The following is a 21,555-nucleotide window of genomic DNA, read 5'->3' as shown; positions in this document are numbered from 1 at the left end:
TGGGTATAAAGTATACAGTTACCCCCAGCTTTGATTCACAACCGGTCTCCGCTTCCCTGGCCAACCCGCAGAATTCTCCTTGACTTAGGGATGAGGCGACCAGCTCCCGCCGGGCCTCGTGTGAGTGCCGCAGACTCTTTGCTTTCCTCTGGCTTCTCCTTTCTCCTTTTCCACTGAACGCAGAAGTGCTCTAAAGCAAAGGCCCTCTGGGGGCTGTGCCAGGCGGGGGACTGAGTTTGCTCTGCCAGGCAGCTTGTAGCACGATGCCAGTCGGCAGCGGAGAGGGGTTTGTCACGCTGCCACCACCCACTGTGGAGACGAAGGCATCCCGGCACCTCCTCTGATGCTGTGAGATGCTAGCAAATGCCCCAGGCTGGTGAGGGGTGCGGTCCGGGGAGGGGGACTCCCAGCCTTGTGGTCCCGGCACTAGGCACAGCCTTCCTGCCTGTTCTGCGCAGGGACCGCAGGACCTCTCTGCCCCCGTGAGAACCCCAGGGCGCGTTTCCGCCCACGAGAGGGCCGCGGGCAAACGCAGCTTTGACGCGCCGCTAAGCGCTGGGTCCCGTCTCGGATGTTAGGACCACAAGTTAGAGGCGCATCCCTGTCCTTAGTTGCTTGGAGAGAAGGCAGAGATGGGAGAAGACGACAGAGCCCTGTGGCACGTTACATGGCACGCCGCCGCCCACTTATTCCAGAAGCCCCTTCACATCAGTACATGGTACATCCATCCTTGGAGCGGCCCAGAGCAGCATCATAGCACATCCTGGACTTCCCGTTCTCTCTCTCTCCCGCATCCAGTCCTTCAGCAGATCCTGCTGGCAGTGCTATCTGAACACACCGAGGAGCCAGGAGCCAACCCTTCCCCAGGTGTCCTGCCACCACCCCACTCCAAGCCGCCGTAACCCTCCTGGGTCAAAGCGGTGACCTCCTCGTTGGTTTCCCAGGGGCCACCTTGGCCGCATGCAGCAGCCGGGATGACCCAAGTGCAAGCCTGGTGATGTCATTCCTCAGCTCAGAACCATCCCCTGGCTCCCTCCCATCTCAAAGGAAAAGTCAGAGTGTTTACGAGGACAGGGCAAGCGCAGCCCAGCCGGCCACGCCTGCCTCAAGTCCGACCTCTTGCCAAGTTCCCTCTCGCTACCTCTGTTCCAGCCGCGAGACTTTGCTGTTCCTCTTACAGTTCAGAAACCCTTTCTCCTCCCCCATCTGCCAACTCTCTTCGCCTCGATGGCTGCCCAGCCCGCTCCCTCCTTTACCTTCCTGCCAAAGCCTTTCCTGCACAAAGTTCATAAAATTTTCACACAGCCCTGCCTTTCTCCATCCCTGCTTCCCCTTTATCCATCATATTTAGTCATATATGTCATCTATTTATAGTCTAGTCTATGTAATTGTACATCATACATTTGTATGTCTTCAACTATATTATATATTCAAATTTTTCATTTTATTTATTGTCACACTGTCTCACCGGGATGTAAACTCCACGAGGGCAGTGCTACCTTGGTCCCCTTCATTCGCTGCTGTATCCCCGTCGCTTACAACAATGCCAGGCCTGTAGTAGGTACTCAACAGGTGTTTGTGGAATGAAGGAATCAACAGTGCAGTAATGAACAAGGAACGCTGAAGAGGAAATGTGTAACTGAATCATGAAAGCGTTCTCAGGGGAAATATTTCAATTAAGACCTGAAGGATGAATATACATCCAGTCGGCGAGATTGAAAACAGACATGAAAGGACATGGCAGGCAGAGGAAACAGCACGAAGGAAGGTGGTCGGAGGTGGTCTTGGTGCTGTGTGGCCGTATTACCTTGGCCCCCTGTGATTTCAGCTGTAACTGAAGTGGAAAGTTGTTGCACATGCTCTGACGGTGTCCCACCCTAGAGCCTGGTGAGCCTCTCAGCTTATCGGTCTCAGGGATGTTTCCAAAGCTGGGAGAGCTTTCTCAGTCTTCTGGGGAGCGAGCATCCCCAGGGGCAACCCTACCCCCGTAGAGCAGCTGCCGCCTCCGGCCTTCTGAACGCCTGTGCCTTCCACGCAGTTGCTCAGAAGCCCCCAGCAGGGCTGAGCCCCCCATGCTCCAGGGGCAACCAAATCAACAACACAGCTTTGGTTGTCGTTCCTCCTTCCTCTTCTTGTCTTCCTTACCTTCGTCACATCTGCTGCCAGGAACCACTTTCCTGCCTACAGCTAATGGTCTCAGGCTCTGCTTTCAAGAGACTCCACACTGGGACTTCCCTGGTGGCGCAGTGGTTAAGAATCCGCCTGCCGATGCAGGGGACATGGGTTCGAGCCCTGGTCCGGGAAGATGCCACATGCCGCGGAGCAACTAAGCCCATGCGCCACAACTACTGAGCGTGCGCTCTAGAGCCCGTGCGCTGCAACAAGAGAAGCCACCGCAATGAGAAGCCCGCGCACCGCAACGAACAGTAGCCCCCGCTCGCCGCAACTAGAGAAAGCCTGCGCCCAGCAACGAAGACCCAACCCAGCCAAAAGTAAATTAATTAATTATTTTAAAAAAAAAGAGACTCCAAACTAAGATAGTGGACAGAGGCATGAGTGATCGTGGGATGTTTGGAAAACTACTGGAGCTCAGCATGGCTTGAATGTGGGAGGATGATTGTTCATGATAATGATAAAAATAACTCCTTTCTCTGAAGCGTTTACTACGTGCCAGGCGCAGTGATGGTCTTGACTTCTAGAGACAGGCAGGATCCTCATTTGAAAAATAAGGAAACTGGGTCTCATTTCACTAGTCAAACATCACAACCTGATATGTGAAGACGTGTAGTTGGAGAGGGAGTCTAACTCAGATGCAGGGGACCCACGGAAGCCGGGTCCTGGGGTTTTAGTCCTGTAGATGTCAGATAATCACTGCAAGAGTCTAGGCAGAGGGGTGGTTTACTTAACTTTATTATTATTTCCTCAAACAAGCATTTATTGAACCACGATCGGGAAGTTCGGCCGAGAAGACCATTGACCAGCTTGCTCTGACCCATCCAAGCTCTTCCTGCTTTTTAAGGTCCTGCTGAAGATGTGCTTCTTCCATGAAGTCTTCTGTGATGCGTCCGCCCCACGTCGCTATTCCTTATCACTGAAACCATATGCCATTCCGTCTGGTTTATCATTTATTGAGGACCCTCTCCATCATGGCCCCAGGAAAGTGCTAAGGAAACTATGCAGGTGAACCTGCAGAAGAGAAAGATCTCAGAATCCACAAATACCCCTGGGGAGGTCTATTACTTAAACTTTTATCAGCTTCCGGTTTGCGACGCTCTGCGTGTCATTTTATATTCCGGAAAGTCTATTTGTCGGTTATTTATTATGAACGGGGTATGTCATCCATTGTGCGTTTCTTCTCGGTTGTACAGCTTTTAGGAAGCACTGCCGATTCCTGTCATGGACGTGTATGCTTTGTCTCTCCAGCTTTCATCTACCCTTTTTCTGATAACAATAACCTGGTTTTCTCTAGAAAATTCCTCCACGTCTTTGCAGCAAATTTGTGCAAATTTTTTCTTTCTTTTTCAAAATTCTTTTTTTTAATTATTTTATTTTTTTCTTCCAGTTTTATGAGGATATAATTGACATACAGCACTGTGTAAGTTTAAGTGTGCAGCATAATGATTTGACTTACATCATGAAATGATTATCACAATAAGTTTAGTGAACATCCATCGCTTCCTATAGATACATAATTAAAGAAACAGAAAGAAGTGTTTTTTCTTGTGATGAGAACTCTTAGGATTTACTCTCTTAACTTCCATGTATAACACACGGCAGGGTTACTTCTATCATGTTGTACATTACATCCCTAGTACCTGGTTATCTTGTAACTAAGGGTTTGTACCTATGGTTGTCTTCATCCAATTCCCCCTCCCTTCCCCTCTCGCCTCTGGTAACCACAAATCTGATCTCTTTTGTTTGGTTGGTTGGTTGTGGAGTATAATTGACCTACAACACTATGTTAGTTCCTGGTACACAGCCTAGTGATTTGATATGTCTATGCATTTCAAAATGATCACCAAGATAAGTCTAGTTACGATCTGTCACCACACAGAGATATTATGCATAGTTACTGACTGCATTCCCACAGTGTGTATTTCATATCCGTGGCCCATTTAATTTCTTTTATAAATTTATTTATTTAATTTCTTTATTTTTGGCTGCGTTGGGTCTTCGTTGCTGTGTGCGGGCTTTCTCTAATCGCAGCGAGCAGGGGCTGCTCTTTGTTGTGGTGTGCGAGCTTCTCATTGTGGTGGCTTCTTGTTGCGGAGCATGGGCTCTAGGCACACGGGCTTCAGTAGTTGTGGCACGCGGGCTCAGTAGTTGTAGCTCATAGGCTTAGTTGCTCCACGGCATGTGGGATCTTCCTGGACCAGGGATCGAACCCATGTGCCCTGCATTGGCAGGCAGATTCTTAACCATTGCGCCACCAGGGAGGTCCCTCATTTATTTTAAATCCATGCAATTTAAATGGTATGTCCATCCCAGCTTTCAGTGGCCATGTGACCTGTCGTGGCCAATCAAAGCTCTGCATCCCTCTGGACACTGTCATTGGCTTAGGGAGAGACCCAGTATCCAATCCCAGCCAATCAGATGCAGTCCTGAGACTTTGGCTGGAACTCCTGCAAGAGAAGCATTTTATCTCCTTTTGTTCTTATTCCTTATCCCTGAGAGGATATGCTGGAGTTATTAGGGTCCATCTTGAGAAAAGAGCCTGCCGGGGAGTTAAAAACAACAGAGGAAGCCAGGACCGCTGTGCAGAAAAGTCAGTTCCTTATGACACTGCTCAAACACTTGAATCCCACCACACCACTTCCTAAATAAGAGCGAATAGAGTCCTTTTGTGCAAAGCAATTTGTGTAAGTCTTATCATACCAGTCATCAAAGAAGTCTGCATTGATATTTGTGCCCTAAAGAGTTCCGAATGACTTGAGTCATCTTGGGAGTCATGAAATCACCGTCAGAAATGCAGAGACTCAAGGAAAGTAGAGAAGCTCCCTGCATTCAATTTCATATCCATCCACAGGACTCACCACCTGATGCACAACTTAAAAATCAAAATCCACAACCTCCACTGCTGTCACCATGCTGCTCTGTGAATCACAGGTGTTCAAAGAGAATCACTTGGTGTAGATAATGGTTTGGTGTCATTTAGAGGCCCTTGAGAAAGAAGCCAAGGGGTCCTTGGAGAAGCATCTCAACACCTGTTCAGAGGCTCCTGGGAAACCTCTGAGCAGCAGGTCTGTCTTTAAAGCCCATCACCCCTGCCCCCCATCTTTTTATTTTTATTTGCTTTCTCTTCCTTCCCAGCCAGAGGCCCAGTAAGCTCCTGTGTTCTCCTCCATCCATATCAAAACCTCCTCTCAGGAAATCACTGGAAGACTGATTCGCGCTGAATTGTAGATTATGTGAAGGCGTGATACCTTACGCCTCCCAAGGATGCTGGGTTTTTAAGAAGGCAGTGGGTACCTGCATGCATTTCAGATATTGACGAGACTATCCTTTGTGATTCTTAGGGGTTGGAAATAACAGGAAATCCCACCCACACTGACATAAGTTTATATAAAAAAAATAAGTGTGGTTGACGTAATTGAAAAGTTCATTCAGGGCTAGTTTTGGGGGGTTTTGTTCAGAACCTCAAGAGATACCATGAGAATATTCTCCTTGTCTCTCTCTCCCACCCCCTCACCTATAGCCACATTTTCTTCTGTATGAGTTTCATTCTCACAGAGGCTGCCCCTTGTGGGAGCAAAATGGATGTCTCAGAACTGGCTCAAATCCAAGAACAAAGAATATATGGTTTCTGGGATATGCTCTGATGAGACCTCTTTAGAGGTCAAACAATACATTCATCGTCCAAAAAGCCCCAATTTAAAAACTTTTTCAAGAGTAATTTCACTAGAGGTGAAGGCACCTTTCTTTAGACCTTAACTCTTAGGTAAAGGTGTGACTGTGCTTGGGATGTGGTTATCCTCAGTTATTTATGTGTGGACAGACTGCCAGGTTTGGAGACATTCTAGACTGGGTATTTGTCAGACTCATTTCTGTGTTCTTGGACTTAACTGAAGGCCTGGCACATAGCAGTTACTTAATAAATAAATGTTTGTGGAATGAATCAATGGTAGAATAAACCCAGATTTGTATTGAACATTAATAAACATCCAGCAAGGCACAAAGTATCAGATCTTCTGTTCCCTTCGCATGGTATTTTCTGTTACATTGATTTTTTTTGTTAACACACATACTTTGTGAAATTTGGATTTCGGATGCATTGTTTGCTTGATGCCAATAGGCATCATCTCTGTACACCTGGAGCCAGATGCTCATTATCAGCCAAAGGATTCCTGATGTGCACCTCCTGGTGGCAGAAGCCCAAATTGCAGGCACAGCACCTTCCAGGATTCTAACATGCTTATAATGGTGAGCCTGACTAATTCCCCTCCGTTTCTATGATGGAAATTATTTCTTTGACTTATAATTCTGTGACTACAAGGACATTGTTATATGAAGAAGGAAAACATGTTGACAACAGGTGCATTAAGGCATGAGATATGAGTCATAAGCCTTTTTAAATCCTCTGACTCAGTGCTCAGGCATTTAAAGACTACATCATGTACAGGATGCATGTCATTGGCACAAAGCCATTGCATTGTTCTTTTGAAACCTAACAAAAGAATGGTAGTGTTTTGCATGATGAGTTAGGAGTCAAACCTCCATTGGTGGTAAAATGAGGCACACAGCTACCAGCTCGCACATCACATTTAAAATGTATCTGAATGTACAACACATCTGCTGTGATTCATACCCCAACTTACATCAGAAATTCTCATTAATGAAGATAGCAGTAATAATTAGTACTAACCCAGCAGCACATCCTTATCTTCTGCTTCTACTGAGTTAAAATTAATAGGGGGATAAAGGATGGCAAAAATGTACATGTGGAATCCAAGATTTGAGATTATACTTGGCCAAAAGGTTGTGTTTTTTTTTTTCATTATTTGTCCTTCAGGGCCTGGCACTGAGGGTTTCTGTCTGACAAGAGCTTGACACAGAGTCTTGATTTTAATTTTAGGGTGAGTTGCAGAAGTTTCTGCTGGCTTTCCCCTGAGGGAGTGATCTTTGATCCAAGAAGAGAGGGAGAGACAGTGCCAGGAGCATAATGAGTGCTTGTGACCAAGATAAAAGCCCAGCTTAGGGCCCTTCCAAGTAAAACTAGTGAGTTAGATTTCTCAGTTTGGAGGCAATGGTCACGGTCAAGGAGGGGAATCCGTGTGGTTTCAAATCGCAAATGAGGGTCCTCTTTGGACCCTCAAATCTCTGAGCAACTGGATGGAGGGTTCAGAGATCCATCCCAAATCCCAGGCCTCCAGCAGGCCTGAACACAAGTCAGGCTGTAAGAAACAGCAGAGGCCCAGCCCAGGTAATGCTCAGGTATTGGTGAAGACCAGAGATGAGCATTTGGGCCACCACTGTACATGGAAATACTTTTTTTTTTACAGAGCCAGGTTAAGACTGTAGAAGCCCAAATTGCAGAAAATATTGTGGAGGCGCCCATATGGTAGTCAGAATTAAAACTGCACTGAAATGCTTGTGACTGGTCTAATGAAGAGCTTAACTATAAACATAAATCATTGAACACACACTTACTGAGTCTTTGATGCACGGAAGGCATGGTTCAGGTGCTGCAGATTCAGCAGTGAGCAAAACAAAGTCCTGCCCTCATGATTTGAAGAGGAAAACAGAAAATTCTATTTTCATGCATATATGTATCTCCTATCTCCTACATATATTTCTTCACAAATATTGCTTCTCATATATACCTTACAGAGAAGGAAAGTAGGAGATATTTTCTTCTATGTATTATATCCTATATAAGCTATAATATATAGTTTACCATATAGGCAGATATATATCCTATATGTATACTTTCATATATATTATATATAGTTTCACATAGTTTCTTCCATGGAGGCGAAAAATAGGACACCTACGTAAATATCCTATTTGTGTATTATTTATTTACATATTAATATACATATTACATATATGTATGTATATTATATATAATCTATCTATCTATCTATATCCTAAAGAACGTTTCATCTATATAGTGTCCTTTATAGGGGAGGAAAAGAAGAGATAGTTTCACTTTTCTATATATCCTATATATACATATTTTCCTACATAGTCTTTTCATATATATATCATATGTATAATATATACATCCTATATCCTATATAATAGTTTCACATATATAAATATCCTATTTTTCATATATATATTCTATATTTATCCTATATATGTGTAGCATATACGTCCTATATTCTATATAGTAATTTCACATATATAAATATCCTATTTTCATACGTATATTCTATATTTATCCTATACATGTGTAGTGTATATGTCCTATATCTTATATAATAGTTCCACATATATAGATATCCTCTTTTCATATATATATTCTGTATTTATCCTTTATATATGTATAGTCCTATATGCTATATAATAGTTTCATACATATATTCTACCTTCCTCCTCTGTGCCTCTTCAGCAAGGTGTATGTGTGTGCGCATATATATGTGTATATAAAATGTCCGCGCCTCCTGAAAAAGTGGCGCTGGGTCCAGATCTCGAAGCTGAGTGAGTGCGTCGGTGAGAGCAGAGGCGGGACCGTTTCGCGCAGGACAGGCCGGAGGTGGGAACCCCTCGGTGTGTGGGAGGAACCAGAGCAACAGCAGTGGAGAGCAGTGAGTGAGAGACAGGGTCGGGGAAGAGCTGGGAGCAGTGGTGAGAGGGGCAGGTCCGTGAAGGCTGTGGGGAGACGAGAACCGCGCCTTGACCGTGATGGGGCCGGGAGCCAGCAGGCCTGGACCAGAGCGGGGCCGCCATCTGTCTGAACGTGGCGGGAGGTCTCTGGCTGCTGTAGACGGTAGATGGCTAGTGACGGGACTGCTCAAACCCCCTTGAAGTCTGCATGAGTTTCCATTGCAGCTGTAAAAAAAATACACAAATGTATTGACTTAAGGTAACACACATTAATTATCTTACAGTTTTGTAGATTAGAAGGCCAGTATGGGCTGAAATCAAAGGGTCAGTAGGGCCGCATTCCTTCCGGGACGTTTCTAGGGGAAAATCTGTTCCCTTGACTTTATCATCCTCTAAAGATGTTGGTCAAGGGATACAAACTTCCAGTTTTAAGATGAGTAAGTTCTGGGGATCGAATGTACAGCCTGGTGATTGCAGTTAATAATACTGTGTTATACACACTACAATACATAAAATAGATAAACAATCAGGGCCTACTGTATAGCACAGGGAACCATATTCAATATCTTGTAATAGCCTACAATGGAAAAGAATCTGAAAAAGAATGTGTGTGTGTGTATATATATATATATATATATATAACTGAATCACTTTGCTGTACAACTGAAACACTGTAAATCAACTACATTTCAATTTAATTTTTTTTTTAATTTTAGAAAAGAATGTACCCCCTCCCAAAACATAAAGCTGTACATCATGTAGAAAAAAATAATAATACTGTATTATATACTTGAAAGCTGCTAGGAGAGCAGATTTTAAATGTTCTCACTACAAATAAAATCATCACCAGTATCATGTGAGGAAGTGGAGGTGTTAACTAACCTAATTATGGTCATCATTTCACAATATATACTTGTATCAAACCATCACGTTGTACGCCTTAAATTTACCCAATATTGTATGTCGCATATATCCCAATAAAGCAAGGGGAAAAAAACTGGGAAAAAAACTAGGAAAAAATAGGTTTAATATTGAAACCAGCGGTGATTCCAGTTTTGTCTCTGAGTGAAAGCAAAACTCATAAAAACAGAAAGGATTACGATAGCTATAATAAAATAATAAAATACAATACTTATAAAAAATGAAAGAATAAATCAATTTTCATATTTCATCTGATTTAATCCATCATTGATTTTCACATTGATTTCAAATACCACTAAGAAAGAAAAATGCTGCAGCTAAAAACAGGACCCAAGGCTGACACTGTTAATTGTAAAGTGCGTCCTGGTTTCAGAGATGTTACACATGGGAAGGAGAAAAGAGCAGTCTTAGGACAGATGAAATTCAGTCGTCCTTTAGGGACAGAATCCTAGGCTTGTAAAGTCTGCTTTAGGCAAATGCTTTTAAAAAGGTATTTATTTTTTTACGTTTCAATATCCTTAGGGAAGGTTTGTCTAAATGCACAAAGCAGGAGATGTATTGGCTAAAACTTCAAAGATGTTCCCACTTAGAATTTAAAATCTGCCTTTAAGAAAGTAAATAGGGACTTCCCTGGTGGTGCAGTGGTGAAGACTCCGCGCTCCCAATGCAGGGGCCGCGTGTTAGATCCCTGGACAGGGAACTAGATCCCGCATGCGTGCGGCAACTAAGACCTGGTGCGGCCAAATAAACAAATAAATAAATACATATTTTTAAAAAGAAAGTAAGCAAATAAAGGCCCCCCTCAGCCCCTGGTCTGTGGCCCCTGCCTCCATCTGCAGAGCTTTGCGTCTCTGGTCTGTTATTCCAAGGTCACAGCTCTCTCTGATTCTCTTTTTCTGCCTCTGTTTTCCACTGCTACGCTGGGCCCGCTGGAATCACCCAGGACGATCTCCATGGCTCACGGTCAGCTGATCACAGCCTTGATTCCATCTAGGAACCTAGAAACCTCATTTCCGTTTGCCATGTAACCCAACCTGTGCACAGCTTCCAGGAACCAGGGTGTCGGCCTCCTTGGAGACACATTGCCCTGCTCACCACTGCCATCTTGCCAACTTCTCAGCCAACTGGATGTGCCTTTCTTGATATTTAGATGAAGAAGTGTTACGCACACCCTTTTCTCCTGAACAAACGTCTCTGGCTTGGAGGTGACACAACAGGAGAAAGAAAAACCCAACGTGGTCTCCTGTGGCTTTGTTGCGGCCACACACATACATGGCCCCCCATGGCTTGGCCACACACATACGTGGTCTCCCGTGGCTTTTGCCGTGGCCATGTACATACGTGGTTTCCCATGGCCATGCACATACATGGTCTCCAGTGGCTTTGCCATGGCCACGCACATACGTGGTCTCCCGTGGCTTGCCGCGGCCGTGCACATCTTCTTCCAGATTGAACATCACACGTTTTATCCATCAGTAGGGATGCCTGGGCTGCTGGCTCCAGGCCAGTACAGCCCTTCATATCCAGCTGCACTTTGCAGGAATGGTGGGGCTGTGCTCCACATTCCGCTACATGTCCCTCTTGCCTCCAGCAAGCATGCCTCACCTCCACCGTTATCTAATCTCTTGGCCCCGATTCCAAAGCCTGAGCAGGAACCCTCTTCCTTACTCTCAGTTGGCAACTTGAGAGTTTTCACATCAAACCATCCTTTTATTCTCACTTTCTTTACCTCCAAGCAGTATCAGGCATTTTACTGGTCCATGGGCTCCCACGTTTTCAGATCGTGGGTCATCAGCCTCTGACTTTGTGAGAGGGGACAGCTTGGACACCTCCGAATGCTGTAGGTGATTTAGCATCTGATGATTTGATGGACAGTAACCTCTCAAGGGCTTTCCTCTCCTCTCTCAAGGGGAACTGAGGACCAGAGAGAGTTCCTCTCAGGAACACTACCCTCCCCCAATAGAACGACCTCTTATCCTGCAATCCCGACCCCGTTGGTTGATCAGCCATGGGTGGCTTGAGCGTATTTGGGGACAGTGGTTCCATTCATCAAAATACTGAAGAAGCAGGTTCATGGGGGATGGGAGGAGAAATGAAGTTCAGATGTTACAGACGCTGTGTTTGAGATTTCAGATGCTGAGGGAATAGTGTCATCAGGACAGCTTATGGGTAGAATATAATTTAGTATGTTTCTCACACTGGGCCACTTTTGAGAATGGAAGGAGACAGTATTCATGATGACAGGTGTAAAGCTGACCTGTTCTGGGCCAACCAGGATGTGTGGTCACCCCAAATGCGGGTCAAGAGGATGTGTTTCACTGGGTGGGGTGCATCCGATATTTAGGGCGATAATCATGAGCTCAGAGAAATTTAACAGTGAGCACTGCTGTGTTTTCCATGGCTCAGAACTGGGAAACAGTCTCTCACTGAATAGCAACCTACAGCTGAATGCCATTTCCAAAGGAAAAGTCACCCCTGAGGTAAGACTTTGAAAGAACACAACAGTGATTTTGGAAGGCCTCCAGGGTTCACACACTGAGCAGTTTGCTTTTAAGGAAAATTCATGTCCTGGATCCTTTCATGCAGTGTTTTCTAAGGTAGAATAACATCATTTTTCTAGAGGGTGAGAAGAACGTTTCCTATGTTAGTAGGTTTCTGTTTATTCTAATGTTTACCTGGATGACACGTCTGGGACGTCCAACTGTGATTATGTATATTCTTCCTTGGACCAGACTAAATTTTAAAAGTTGTTAGTATAAAGAAGATGTGAAGAAACATAGTGGTAAATGATAAGACAGGTGGTACATGGGTAGAGTGACAAACAGTGAAGGTTGTACACAAGTGATCAGACCATGCTGCTTTGACACGTGACTGCATTAAAGTGGAGAGATCGTTACCTACCCCAATAAGCACAGGTATCCCTCTTTGTGGAAATTCCCAGTTGCTCTGTTTTGTACCCGTTAGAAGTATGACTCTACAGGAAAAGACACAAGTAAAGCTCCAGTGTCACACAATGATTCATCACTTCTTAGAAGGCAGAGAGCTGCAAGCCATCACTTCTGTGAGGATGCAGTCGTACACGGAAGAAGCATCCACTTTGCACCGCTGAGTTTATTACTATTTTAAAAGTTAAAGGTTCTGGCTTCATGCTTATGCTAGAGGTTCATAACCTGCGCTAATTTTTAAATACCTTTTAAGTAATACTATTTCAGACTTTCACTCCAGTTCCTCCCTACTCACCCCCACATCACCACTACATCCCTGACACCCTCACCTAAATCCCTCCAGCCCCATTTTCCTCCAATACCCTGAAGCTACTTTCTTAGTATTCTCCCATTCCCCTTCTCTGTCTGTATCTGTTAGGGTAAGGCTTACGGCTGTAACAAATAGACCTCCATGTTTAAGGGCCCTGACACGATCAGAGTTTCCTTCTCTTTTGTGAAACAGTCCAGTCTTGATGTTGGCTGTCATCCTCCACATGGTGATTCAGGGACCCGAGCTTCCCTGTTGTGGCTCCTCCCTCCCTGGGGCTCCTCTAGCGCCATCTGGTGGAGCTGCGGAGAGCATGGAAGATCATGCACAATGGTTGATGGCCAGGCCTGAAAGGGATGCACCTCTGCTCACGTGCCATTGGCTGGAACACAGTCACATGGTCCTACCTAAGTGCAAGAGGGGCTAGGTGTGCACCCGTGAAGAAGAGGGGCAAAGAAGCTCTCTCCGGGTGGAGGGGACTCACATGTAAAGATGTAGGAGAGCCTATAGCAACTAATTATTTATATTAAATTGACAGTAGTTGTTCCACATGTGTCATGTTAGAAATGTATAATTTACTACAGATTTGTATAACATGTAAAATTATAATATCTAAAATGTGTTAAATTTTAGGTTTTTAAAAAATTTTTTGTTTAAGTATAGTTGATTTACAATGTTTCAGGTGTACAGTGAAGTGATTCAGTTTTTTATATATATATATATATATAGCCTTTTTCAGATTCTTTTCCATTATAGGCTATTACAAGATATTGAATATAGTTCTCTGTGCTATACAGTAGGTCCTTGTTGATTATCTATTTTATATATAGTAGTGTGTATCTATTAATCCCAACTCCTAATTTATCATTCCCCTTTTTCCCCTTTGGTAACGATAAATTTGTTTTCTATGTCTGTGAGTCTGTTTCTGTTTTGTAAATAAGTTTATTTGTATCATATTTTAGATTCCACATATAAGGATATAATTTGATACTTGTTTTGTCTGACTGACTTTAATTAGTATGATAATCTCTAGGTCCATCCATGTTGCTGCACGTGGTGTTATTTCATTCTTTTTATGGATGAGTAATATTCCATTCTGTGTATGTACCACATCTTCTTTATCCATTCATCCATCCATGGACATTTAGGTTGCTTCCATGCCTTGGCTATTATAAATAGTGTTTCTATGAATAAATATTTAATTTAATGAATTCTGAAGAACATGAGATACTAATGTTATGCAAAATCAGTTCTGAAAAAAATGACGTTGTCATTTTTGCAATGAATTTGCAATTGTCGTTACATTTTAGCAAATGATGATAAGTGTACTAACCTTTTATGGTCATCTGGTCCTGGCACTGTCCTGGGCACTTACACCCGTTACTCATTTCACCTTCCTAAAGTCCCCATAAAGGGACTGTGCTACAGATGAGGAATCTGGGGCACATGCCCAAGCTTGGAACCAGGCTGTCTGGCTCCAGCGTTCTCCAGGGTGCTCATCACAGATAAACACAATTTGTGATGAACAAGAAGACAAAAAGAAGGGAGAGCCCTCCTTCAGAAAGTGGGGACCCGTGAAAATGCAGACTGCCGAAGGGATGGGGTGGACGGTCATGCAGAGGGAGGTGCAGAGAGGCAGCCCGGAGCTCTCTGCTCCACAGGGGATGTCTGGACCCCTTTCCAGTGGCACAGGGGGAAACGCGGTGGCCTGGGAGGAATGAAGGTCAAGTCTGGCCCAGCAGAGGCGTCAAGGAGGCGAAGCTGGGCCAAGGCTGGGTGAGCCCAGAGGGCTCCTTACAGAGGCTGCAAACACAGATACCCATCTCAGGCCAGAGGAGCAGGGCTTAAGCCGGAGGTGTGCCAGAAGGGAGGCTTTGGCTCACCTGGATTTCAAATATGCAAAGGCTTCTGCAGTCTGAACAGGTGCACAAATGAGACCCCTTTGGACCTACTCTCCCTCCATGGGAATCCCAGCCACCTCCCCAAGGAAGGGTCGGGCATTTTGCAGACTTCAAGGCTCTCTGAGCTCTGCTGTCAGTGGGAGTCAAGGAGCTCAATGCCAGATCTGGACTTTTTAGTGTAACCCTCGACAGGTCTGAGGATTTCTTGTGGCAGCTCCGTTTAGAGGTTTCCCACGGTGTTGTCAGGGGAAAATCACTTCATTAGAATAAGACGCTTTTCCAGGGTCTCTGGATTGTTTCAGAAGCTCTATATGCAGTCTATTTCAGAGCAAAATTGCTTAAATTCAGTGATATGGAAATGATCAGATAGATGATAGACAGATGGGTAGATAGATAGATAGATACACTGACAGATAGATAGAGATGATAGATGCATTGATGCATGGATGGACAGATAGATGATAAATGGATGGTGGATGGATAGACAGATGGAAAGGCAGATATAACTAGATATAACTACCTACCTATCAAACTAGATAGATTGATAGATTAGATAGATAGATAATAGACAAGTAGATAGATGATAGATAGCAGATAGATAATAGACAGATAGACATAGGTAATAGGCAGATGGATGATAGATAGATAGATAGATATACACAGATAGAGATGATAGATGAATTGATGGATGGATGGATAGATAGATGATAGATGGATGATGTATGGATAGACGGATGGAAAGGCAGATATAACTAGATATAACTACCTATCAAACTAGATAGATTGATAGGTAGATAGATAGATAAGAAGACAGATAGATAGATAGAAGACAGATAATAGACAGATAGACATAGATAATGGATGGATGATAGATAGAGATAGATGAATTGATGGATAGATAGGTGATAGATGATGGATGGATAGACAGATGGAAAGGCAGATAGATGATAGATAGATAGAAACTTTAAGCATTCCTATGGGAAATCTTAAACCAACTGATTTTGAGAAGCAAGCTTAGAATGTTGGACGCACTAAATCACCAACTGTTGATATATTTGGGGGAAAAAATCACTTTCTAGGTGGACAATTAATCAAGAACTTGCCGTGTGATAACTTGTTCTTTTGTTTTGTTTTAAAAGCTCTTTTGAATTGAAAATGTGATTCTTTTTTTCTGTCCTGCCACACCCGTTGTCCTAGTGCTGACAGATAACAGAAATCGTCTTTTCTTGAAACCTTAGCCATGTTTTTTCATATGTAGGTGACCATCCGTATTCCTGATGCTCTGTGTATCCTTTGGTCCATTTCTTGGGGTGGCGTAAACGAGCTCCTGCATCTTCTCTCCCTGGAGGTAGAAGTGGGAATTTTAACCTGTAAGATCAGCTTCAAGTTCAATTCCAAGATGATTCCATAATTTTAGAAAATAAACATTTTCAGTCCAGGTTCAACCCAGCTCATGTGCATTGGTTTTAGCCTTGCGATTCCACGATATAATTTCTACCCAGGTTCTGTTTGCTTTGTTTAGCAAATTAGTCCCCGTTCCTCTCGTGTGAGGCTCAGGCTTGGGTCAGCTCAGGTCGCCTGAGGCAGAAACACACAGGCCCATGTCCTGCCTTCACCCGAACACCTGTCCTGTTTTTCACCGGAATTCCAGCCATTGTATTGTTCATCTCTGCTTGTTCGTTCTTTAGATCTTCTAGCTCTTTGTTAAACATTTCTTGTATCTTCTCCATCTGTGCCTCCATTCTTTTTCTGAGGTCTTGGATCGTCTTAACTATCATTACTCTGAATTCTCTTTTGGGTAGATTTCCCCAGAATTCAATGTATTGCATTTCTGATGAAACAACCAAAGATGATTTTGTAGGAAAGAGGAAGTGTGCTAAGGGCAGCAGCACGAAGCCCTCTCTGAGTCAGACTCAGCTAAGTGAGCTATCGCTGAACAATACAGGGCCAAAAAGAAGAGGCCACTGGGGGGGAAAACAAAACCACCCTGAGGATGTGATCACAATCTTAGAGTGGATTGTGCTTGAGGATGGGTGGTCTTGAACTTCACATATAAAAGCCATGAAGAGACTAAATCCAGTGTAGCCCTTCTGTAGGTTATGGGGATGCCGTGAATGTGCCCGGGAGTGACGCAGCCCTTAAGCCCCCGATTCCTGTAAGCATTTTTGCCCCACAGAAGCCCATCAGCAAGTACGCTTCTCTTTTGCTTCGAAACAGCTCATACAAAGGACAGCTCACAGAGGAGCGTAGCTCTGAAAACCTCGGGCCTCTATTGAAATGCAAAGGCAGACAGGCGCTCCTGAAATGAGACCAGTTTCTGGGTTCCGTACTGGTCATTTGTGAGACGTGAGGAATTCTCACAGCGAGAGGCATGAGATAGGAGAGCATCCCCACTTCTCCTGGAGCCTGTCCAGATCCTTCCCTCTTCCCTGCCCTGTTGCTGACGGGGATGCACAGTTGCCTGGCTCCACTCGAGTCTGTCTGGCCAAGGACTGTAGACTCAGTGGTGGCACGGAGCAGGGCAGTGACACGAGTGGGTTCTGTGGCGGGGAGGTGGGGGGGGTCTGAGGAGCACATCCCTCTCCCAGGCCAGCTTTTCTTGTCTCTCTTGGGTTAAAACCACGGTCACGGGGAAATGTGCCTCCACGAAAAGAAAAACAACATTCGCTCAACGATAAATCGCATCTGGCGTGTGACGTAATTTCGGAGGGAAAACAGGGAGTGGTGGGCCTTCTGCAAAACTGGCGAGAAGGTCCCCACTTCAAGGGGCCCGCCGCCACTCAGCCCCAGATAGTCGTCCCTGTGACCAGACATCGCCCCCGTGCTGCCGGAGCTAGCAGCTCTTCAACAGAAACTAGACACCCAGATTTTTAGGTAAATTCTCTCTCTTTTTTTTCTTTTTGGTAACAGCTTTATTGAGATATAATTCACATACCATACAATTCACCCATTTAAAGGGTCCAATTCAGCTTTTTTTTTTTTTTTTTTTTTTCGCGATACGCGGGCCTCTCACTGCTGTGGCCTCTCCCGTTGCGGAGCACAGGCTCCGGACGCGCAGGCTCAGCGGCCATGGCTCACGGGCCCAGCCGCTCCGCGGCATGTGGGATCTTCCCGGACCGGGGCACGAACCCACGTCCCCTGCATCGGCAGGCGGACTCTCAACCACTGCGCCACCAGGGGAGCCCTCCAATTCAGCTTTTTAAGTAGAGTCACAGGGTTGTGTAACCATCACCGCAATTAATTTCAGAATATTTTCATTGCCCCCAAAAGAACACTGTGCCCTTTAGCGATCATCCTCCCCGTTTCTCCATCCCCCACCCAGCATCAAGAAACCACTAATCTTTCTTTCTCTATAGATTTGCCTACTCTGAATATTTCATATAAATGGAATCATTGAACATGTGGTGTTTTGTGACTGACTTCTTTCACTTGGCATCATGTTTTCCAGGTTCATCCATGTATGGACAGTACTTCCTTCCTTTTTATGACCAAATAATATTCCATTATATAGATATGCCACATTTTGTTAGTATATTCATCATTTGAAAGTAAAATCTCTCATTTTTTTGAAATGGTGGCAACAGGTACATGTTAAAAAGAAAAAAAGAAAAACAAATTCCATGAGCCAAATGTGGCTGAAAGGCCACTGTAAGTAACCTCAGGCCTAAAATATACCAAGGTTCTTTCTAGAAGTTCTGTAATCTAAGAGCTCCAGTGCTGTGGAAATGGAAATGCACCTGGGGCACAGGTAAAGGTAAGTTCTTACAGATGAACAGTGATGAAAACAAAGACAGGAAATGGCCTTTGGCTCCAGAGAACTTCCTCACTGGTGAGAAGACAGTGACAGGAAGTTCTCCTTTCAGGGAGCAGCAAGGGTACCACTTCCGCCTGTAACGTGCCCTCTGGCATCAAAGGCTGCCACGCAGCCTGGCATTGACTGCTGTGGTTGACTGTTAACAGGCCTCCTGGTACCGACACGCCCATGTTGTCCTCTCCCGCACTGAAGCTGGCCTTAGCCATGTGGCAATTTTAACCAATGAAATTTTAACAAGAGTGGTGCAACCAGAGGCTTGATAAGTGCACACACGGGCTGGCTCCTGGAATACTTGTTCTTAAATCCAGCTGTCATAAAGAAGCTTTATTTAGCCGTGTGGAGAGAGAGGGGAGTCTCTGCCTCCCAGCCATCCCCTCCAAGCCATGCTGCCATCTAAGAGCATGAGAAATCCCAGTGGAGGCCAGCAGGAGACCACCCAGATGGGCTCCAGCCAACCCGCGTGATCTCGAGAAACAATAACATGGTTGTTGCTTTAGCCACTAAGCCTTGGGGCAATGTGTCCCCCAGCAGCACAGGATCAAACAGCTGGATGACCTCATTCCCTTGTGTGACGGTAAAGTCTAGGTGTCAGAGTGGCTAGGTCACAGTACCTGAGTATTGGATCAAACATTGTTCTAGATGCATCCGTAAAGCTAGTTTCTAGGTGAGGTCAGTCTATAAATCAGTGAACGTTGAGTAAAGCAGATTGCCCTTCGTAAAGTGGGTGGGCCTCATCTACAGGTAAAGGTCTTCAGAGAAAAAAGGCTGTCCTTTCCCAAGGAGGGAGGAATTCTGCCAGCAGACTGCCTTCAGACTCAGATCACAGCATCAGCTCTCCCCTGGGTCTCCAGCCTGACGGTCTATCCTGCAGACTTTGGTTCTACCAGCTTCCACAATTTCATGAGCCAATTCCTCAAAATCTCTCTAGATAGACAAAGACATAAATACATAGGTAGATAGAAACATAGACAGATATCAATATCAATAGCTATCAATTGATATATCTATATCTGTATATCAGACATATACATCTGATACAGTTCCTACATCACTTTGCCATATCTATATATCTAATATCTTTATATATATCCTAATATATCTATATCTTTGCCAACTATACATGCAGATACATAGTTGTAAAAGCATAGATCTATATCGTATATACATCTGATATAGTTCCTATATCAGACACTTTGCCATATCTATATATCTAATATCTCTATATATATTATAATATATCTATATCTTTGCCAAATATACATACAGATACATAGATATACATAAAAACGTAGATCTGTAGAGAGATAACAAAGAGATAGATAATAGATACAAAGATAGATACATAGATATATAGATAGATGATAGATGCATAGATACTTAGGTAGATACAAAGGTAGATAGATAGATACATAGATATAGCAAAGTATCTGATATAGACACTATATCAGGTATGGATATCTGATACAGATATCCACTGATGTCTATAGATGTCTATATAAATATATGTGTACAAACACAGAGACACACACCCCCACACACACTCCTACGTCCCACTGGTTCTGTTTCTCTAGAGAACCCTGACCTGTGCACCTTCCCACCGAGGCAAGCGTGGTTGGTTTTGGTATTGACGATGTTCCGGTTGCTGGATGCACCGGTCAACAGGAGGGTCAATTGCTTTTGCTCCACATTTCATTCACGTGGGTGGCAGAGAAATTCTTCTTACCTTCGCTCGTGCCTTCCACCGGCTATATTCTGTGTTTGATGTGTGTCAGATGCTCTGCTAGGTGCTAGGTATACTGAGATGAATAAAACACACGGTGGCAGTAAGAAACAGAGAAATCTGCACTAAAAGAAAAACGCTTTTTCGAAATAGTGCAATAAAGAATTGCACGGGAGATGATAGAAAAGTAAACTGAGTATAGCAGGTACACACAGGAGGGAATAGTCACAGCTACGCGACGGAAGAGGATGGTCAGAGGATGACGTTGAAGCTGGGTCATCTGAGATCACACAGACTTTCATCCAGTATGTGGTTTAGAAGAAATGCATCCTAGGCACAGGGAATGGCTGTTAACAAGGCGTAGAGGGGAAAACAGCCTGGATCCTATGCCCGGCAGGCTTGCTTAGAGTTAGGGCTAGGAGCTCACTGGGAAATAAGGCAGGAGACGTGGGAAAGCATCATCTGGGGAGCAGAACGTGTGCCCTGCCGAGGTTCAGGCTTTGTCCTGTAGGGATGGGAGCCACTGAATGGATTTCAGAAATGGAAAGGCATCTTCAGATTTCCATTTCAGAAAAATCGCCCTCCTGTTGCAGAATCAGTCAAAGCAGGGTGAGGAATCAGAGGCAGAGAGATCCATTTGGAAGCCACTGTAATAGTCTGAGCGAGACATGATAAAACGGGGCTGAAGAGAAGAGGGTGCATGTTAGAGGCTCTCTTTCGATGGAGTCTGCAGGCTTAGGTGACTGATTGGGTGTCCGAAACGAAGGAGGAGGAGGAAGTTCAGAGGCTTCCAGAATTCTGGGTGGAGAGCAGCACCTGACCTTTAAGCAAGAGAAGGGGGCTTCCCGGTGGCGCAGTGGTTGAGAGTCCGCCTGCCGATGCGGGGGACACGGGTTCGTGCCCCGGTCCGGGAAGATCCCACATGCCGCAGAGCGGCTGGGCCCGTGAGCCATGGCCGCTGAGCCTGCGCGTCCGGAGCCTGTGCTCCGCAACGGGAGAGGCCACAGCAGTGAGAGGCCCGCTTACCGCAAAAAAAAAAAAAAAAAAAAAAGAGAGAGAGAGAGAAGGAACAGATTTGCAGAAAAATGGTTGAACTTAGTTTGTTTATAGTGAGTAGGTATTGCCTGCAGCATTTCCTGTGTCTGCTCACATACCCCAGCCGCACTACTACGACCTGT

At 44.6% G+C, this 21,555-nt stretch overlaps 1 protein-coding gene across 1 annotated transcript in view; it reads left to right on the top strand.

The window, feature by feature from the left end:
* TMEM132D (transmembrane protein 132D) overlaps nt 1-21,555 on the top strand; it is a gene marked incomplete at both ends in the record, with an annotated part of 627,093 nt that overhangs the window by 543,171 nt on the left and 62,367 nt on the right. The window lies entirely within an intron of this gene.

Source organism: Leucopleurus acutus (genome assembly GCF_964270905.1).
Source record: "Leucopleurus acutus genome assembly, chromosome: 13".
Classification (NCBI taxonomy): Eukaryota; Metazoa; Chordata; class Mammalia; order Artiodactyla; family Delphinidae; genus Leucopleurus; species Leucopleurus acutus.
The sequence above is the reverse complement of the archived record's forward strand: the minus strand, read 5'-3'. Positions and strand labels throughout refer to the sequence as shown.